The following is a 6,000-nucleotide window of genomic DNA, read 5'->3' on the forward strand; positions in this document are numbered from 1 at the left end:
GATTTCTAGTATACAAAACCCTAACATACTACACGTTCAAAATTGTCCTCCGCATCTGAGGTGCGTACCTGGACGCACCAACGAAAGCTGTCGTGGCACCGGCTGATTCATGGGAGAAGATGTTGAAGGTATTGTTTCTTTTGCACTTGTCAAGTCTGTATACAAAATCACCTAATCCCCAAAGCTGTAACATATTGTTGAATGTAGATGAACGCCTTCGCGAGTGGTATTTCTATCAGGAAGAACCCATTTACGCACGCCTCGCATGTGTGTTTGGATTAGACGACGTGAAGGTTAAGGGACAGACAACGGTGGTCGTCATGTCTGACAACACCAAAGAGGTACATTCTGATTCGATCAAAATCAACGATGTCATCGAAGGAGAAGAAGAGGTTAACTCTCCGGTCGTGTTCCCTGGGCCAAAAGTTCACCGAAAGTTGTTCGACGAAGACGCAGAGCCCAATGATCGCGAGTCCACTACCGAGGATGGAGATAGGTTCATAGACCTAGGGTCGGACGGGTATATGCGATATCGGGAGGAGAAGGGAAGGATGCTTCCCAAACCACCCGGACCATCTCACAAAGTCTCCGGTCCTTAAACCTTGAAGTTACCTTTTGTAAGTTCCTGGGGGTCAAACTCACCGATGAAGTGGTGGTCTCATAATGTTAAATGGCCATGAGCTCCCACAAGTTGGGTGGGTGAAGTCCTTCTGTTATGATCCGTGAAACAATGGTTTTGGTAGTTCAAAGTGTGCAAGGGCTTCCGTTTTGTGTGTTTCGATATATTTAGGTATGTTATAATGGTGTCTATGATGTGTGATGTTATGATGTGGTTCTAAGTTTCATTACTTGCTGCACGGTAGGGTACTATATTATGGTATTGTTGTAGTTTTTGTAGTTTTATTTTAACACACTTCACGAATGGACACCATTGTAGTCATTGGACCTCGATGTTTGTTTGTGTATGGTAGGGTGTTGTTGTTAGCTCCTTAATTAAACTGTGTTGTGAATTAAACTTTCATCTCCTTTGTTTAACAAGCCAATACTTCTTATTGGATCAAGGATGTCTCCGTTGCTGCCATTTCTCAACACAAGGCACTGCAATATCCATTTTTGGAGATTGACAAAATTTGCAATCTAATCAAATACAAAAAAAAACAAGATCGAGGTTCATAGTCTGATCCACACACATTAAGTTATCAGTGCAGTAGCACTGGAAATAAAAAGTGGATACATACACAAAAACTAAGTTATCCAGGCACTAGCACTGGAAATAAGGTTAATACATACACAAAAACTAAGTTGTCCGTGCACTAACACTGAAATTAAGGTTAATACATACCCAAAAATACCAGCAGTGTGCCTGTGAAAATCACACTCCACTATGAATATATATAAAACAGTGGTAGCGTTTCAAAGCCAAAATAAAAGTATGTGATTCAGGCACCCAACCTTTTGTTCGTCATCATTAAGGCACAAAAGATAACCGAGACGAGCATTGGGTAGCATGCCAATAAAAACTTCAAGACGCTGATGCTTGTCACCTAAAATATTGCACAACTTATAACGTTGAGCCAAGGTAAGTCCCTCAACAGTGGAGCTTGTCAATGATTTCCTGCCATGCTTTACCCATGTCAAACTCATATCCAATGCGGGTCGAAATCATCTCAAGACGGGAGTTTGTTTCAGCGTGGAGGTTGCCAAGGAAATTCATAAGCTCAGAGTCGCGGGACCTCTTTTTTCCCTTACCTTCAGAAGTTTTGGTAGTAGACGTCTGCTTACCCTGTAGTGCCAGAGCTATTCTCGTTTGCTTCATTGGTGTCTGCCACCGGTGTGTATGGTTCTGGGATGAAATCTTCAAAGGATGGGTGGTAGTCATTTTTGTTAACTTGACTGCATCCGGATACCTGTGCACGCAAACGAACTACAACTGTTTGTAACTGCTCAACACCTCCCCAGATGTGCGATCTTTGCCAAATATAGACTTCCATGTCTTCCATAATGGCCACGACTTGTTTCGCATAAATTTGGCATCTTTGTATGCCTACGTTGTTGTCGAATTGGTTAGTAAAATTGACGACGTGAAGAATAGCAACTGAATCATACATGTACTATCTGGTCCCATTGGTCGCCATTGCAATCAATCTGGTAATAACCGTGATTGTTGAACCATACCCCACTTCGACCCAAAATCAATCGTAGACTGGTATAACTCTTCTTCCATGCTGAGATTTTTGAGTTTATGTGCGGTGTGCCCTTCAAGTCCGTATTGGGGAATTCTGTATGGAGACTATCCTCTATCTTACTTAGGTAACCCGCCCTGAATCCGTTGTCTGATTTCCAGCCTGTTGCAGTGAATTCTAGTAGTGTCGGGGCTAGTATGTCCTCCTCCTTAGGAGTCCACATCCGTCGCGATCTTTCCCCCTTGCGAAATTTATTTCTCCCCAACTCAGTGACAATTGGAACAAAAAATGCATCATCCCAAACAGAATTTAATTACAAAAGATTGAACAATCCAAAGAAGCGTTGCAACAATCATCACTCATCTTGTAAAGATGTGTTAAACATACCGTCAGTACCAAAGCTATTTGAACTTTCCCCAGGTGGACGATTCATTGAGTTGTTAACACCTACATTCGAACCTCCACAGAGATGAATTAGATGCCCACCGAGTAAGATTCACTTCAAACATCCACGTAATCAAAATGGCCGCATAAAAGTGAGATGAAAATAGCAACTGAATCACATTCAAACTACAATTTTAGCACAAATATGACAGTTGATGCAATAATAATTAGCATACACGTATCATCGGCCGACGACACATCAAGCATAGCAAACGATAACAGAAACCAAAAATTAAATTCAATGACCCACAAATTGGGTTTAACCCAAGAATCGAACAAACCACAATCATTGTAAGGCGAAGAATACATTCCTTTTCGTACCCCCAAACATGGAGAGAGTCGTCCATACCTTTGCCATGTTGATGTCCCGATTGCATCGTTCCGTTCCGCTTCTCCAATTTCAGAAATAAGATGAGCACGTCTTTTGAAGAACCCCAAATTGAAATGAAATTTAATTCACCCTTTTGGAGCGTAGTAAATTCAGCAAGGGCGAGATATAATTTTGAGAAGGGCAATTTGGACATAATACAGAGTGGGGTGCATCAAATAAATGAAAATAAATAAATGAAAATTCCATTTATTGACTTATCTATGAGAACTTGAACGCTAGAAACACTCCATAAATAACTAATTGGAACAGTACCAAATCTTGACAAGATTATATTTCGGACTTCCCATATGAATTAACCTGAACACGCCCTTAAGCTATTCAGGAATGTACTCGTAATAAATATTACGCATTATTAGGTGTCAATCCTTTATCATTTTGCTTAACTCAAAGTTAATTAATTCTAAACTATAAAATTAAATTATATTAACTCTAATAATTTTTGTGTGTTAATGAACAATTTGACTCATAAATTTAACAAAAATTAAAAAAGCTGGAGAATAGGAAAGGAAATAAAATACTACGAGTGCCATATGAACATCTCACAACTATTTTGACATAACGTATTCCTATCGTGGAACACTATAAAGTGCAATACATTTCTCTAGTTGGTTAGCTTAAAATAAACTATTTTTCGGCCATTCTTGAAAGTATAAATTTTGGCACCGACATGTCACCGATGGGGTTTTTAAATTCAAATTTGCACCTTGTTCTTTCAGCTGATTCTGAAAGCATATAACTGGCTGGAATTTATTTAATTTAGAATTAATTATATTTTCAATCATGCTAACCACATGGAGTCATGATTTAATATAAGCTGAAAAACGAAGTAAAATAGTACTTCCCTCCGTTCCAAAATAGTGAAGTCATTTTATCATTTTGGTACTTTTCATAGCAGTGAAGTCATTTCCATTTTTTAGTAAAAGTCAACATATTTCTTCTCACTTATTTTACTATCTCTTACTTTTTTCTCTCTTCATCTCTCTACCTTCTTTTCATTTCCTACTTTATTGTTCCTTTACTTAACTTGCTTAACACAATTTTTTTCTTAAATCGCATGCCGAAAAGAAATGCCCACTTGTGCTTATAAACGCCTGCCAATCAATCATGACCGCAAGACGAGATACTATTGCTTGTTGTTGAGTAATTGTGCAAACCACATTGTATATTTCAAACAAGAGCAAAAGTCATTTGTGATCCTAAATCTATGACGTTTTTATGAATTTGATCAAGAACATTATCTTTTGAATTATTACATTTCGAATAAATGAAAATGGTCTAGATTTGATCCATTTTGGACGGCGCCGTTAAAATTTGATGGTCAACGCCAGTTATCTCAATTTTGACTGAATTAACGATTTTAACTCAACAATGTATTCTACCTTTTCGGTCCTAAACATATTTCTTTATTCATCCACCATCACCATCACCATCCCCTCCATCCCAGAAACGGCCCCCAATCCACAGATATTCGACCGTGGTGTAGTGGAAGTTGCTGACGTCATGAACAAGTACTCCCATTTCAACATGATATGGCTCGACTTTATCCTCATCGTGGCTCTCCACTTCTACCCCTCGAATGCTCTCAGTGTCATTTTTTCAACACCATCGTTGTCTAGATCAAGAACTCCCACACCCTCTCACTCCAACACTTTTACCCTCTAACATCCAACATCATCTCCCCCCCTTCACCCCATCCGCCAAACCCGTCGCTGCTGACCTGGCCCTCCCAACCTCCACCTCTGACGCCGACTTCTTCCCCTAGTCTCCAACACCCCTAACCTGATACGAGTATATCTACAGAATATCCTCATATCTCTATTATTTCATATATTATTGATTTAGCATATCTTTCCTATTTCTTGATCATTATGTAAGGTTATTCCTATTATAAATAGGAGTCTTTGTTATCTTTTGAATTAATCATTGAAGAAATATCAATTCAGTTTATCATTTATCGTTCTTTATCTTTTATCGTTCCTTTATCTTTTCTTGCAAGTTTTCTCCTACAGTCAAACCCTAGTTGAAAGATAATTTAGCTGCTTGACGGGACCAATCCCGTGAACGATCCAATATCATCTCAACGATATCTCGTTATTATCCTTCGATACGAGTCACCTCCTGCGTTGATGAACGACGGTCGCTGCCCCGCTTCCCAAACCAGACTTGCCCTATGAGCAGCCACCTTATAGCTTTGAACCAGCGCTAACCTGTGGTCTGGAACCCTACTACACTCTGTCGGGGCAGCAAGACCATGCGTGGAGCTACCATCTGGATTGCCCAAGCCTCCAACCGCTGCCAATAATCAAGTTGTCGTCGTGTTGGGGCCCACCGGGACAATGCGATCACTTCGGCCCTCTACAATTTGATTTACATAAGTCGTCGTCGCTGCCTATATACTGCCCTACCTGCTGGGACCCATCGGGACAACAAGGATACACGTCATGTGAGCAACCACCACCTATCAACTGGCCGTCGAGTCAAGGTCCTCCGGCAACACCGCTGACTGTTGCGGCTATCCCAAGTTCAATGAGAATGGAAGATCTAGGTTACAAAGGAGGAAAGATCTTATGGAGATGACTTTGTTTGTTCGTCCAAACTTGACGGGAGTTTTGATAGGTATGTGTGTGGGAAAGTGCATGAAGTGAGAGACCAAAGAGGAGAAGATTTTAATTCGTTGAGTTTAGTTGCACAGATTGGGCATTCATATGATAATGCGGGAGATTTTGAATGCTTTTCAGAGTGCCAGATGGTGAAAAAAGAGCATTGTGATGCACCGGAAAGAGTGCCATCAACGAACTCTATATTTGAGACGGAAGCAAAGGAAACCATAGATCGCGATGTTGCTATTTCAGATAGAGGGAACAGATCAAATCCAACCATTGGCTTGCCTAGAAATATTAGTAGGGAGTAGACATGCACAAACCGAACCGGCCCGGTGGTTAACCGCCGGTTCGGGCCCGCCGGTTCATGACCGGAACCGGA

The 6,000-nt window shown here is 40.6% G+C and overlaps 1 long non-coding RNA gene across 2 annotated transcripts; it reads right to left on the minus strand.

Moving 5' to 3' along the window:
* Nucleotides 1-1,146: 1,146 nt before the first annotated feature.
* LOC121758946 lies at nt 1,147-3,121 on the minus strand. Of its 2 annotated transcripts, none has more exons than XR_006041586.1 (2): nt 2,977-3,121; nt 1,147-2,630 (listed from the first exon to the last, which is right to left on the minus strand). It is a non-coding gene; the product is annotated as an uncharacterized LOC121758946 (long non-coding RNA). The 2 variants fall into 2 exon arrangements; XR_006041585.1 differs by having other exon boundaries at nt 1,147-2,737.
* Between the last annotated feature and the right edge of the window lie 2,879 nt (nt 3,122-6,000).

This window comes from Salvia splendens, chromosome 12, assembly GCF_004379255.2.
Source record: "Salvia splendens isolate huo1 chromosome 12, SspV2, whole genome shotgun sequence".
Classification (NCBI taxonomy): Eukaryota; Viridiplantae; Streptophyta; class Magnoliopsida; order Lamiales; family Lamiaceae; genus Salvia; species Salvia splendens.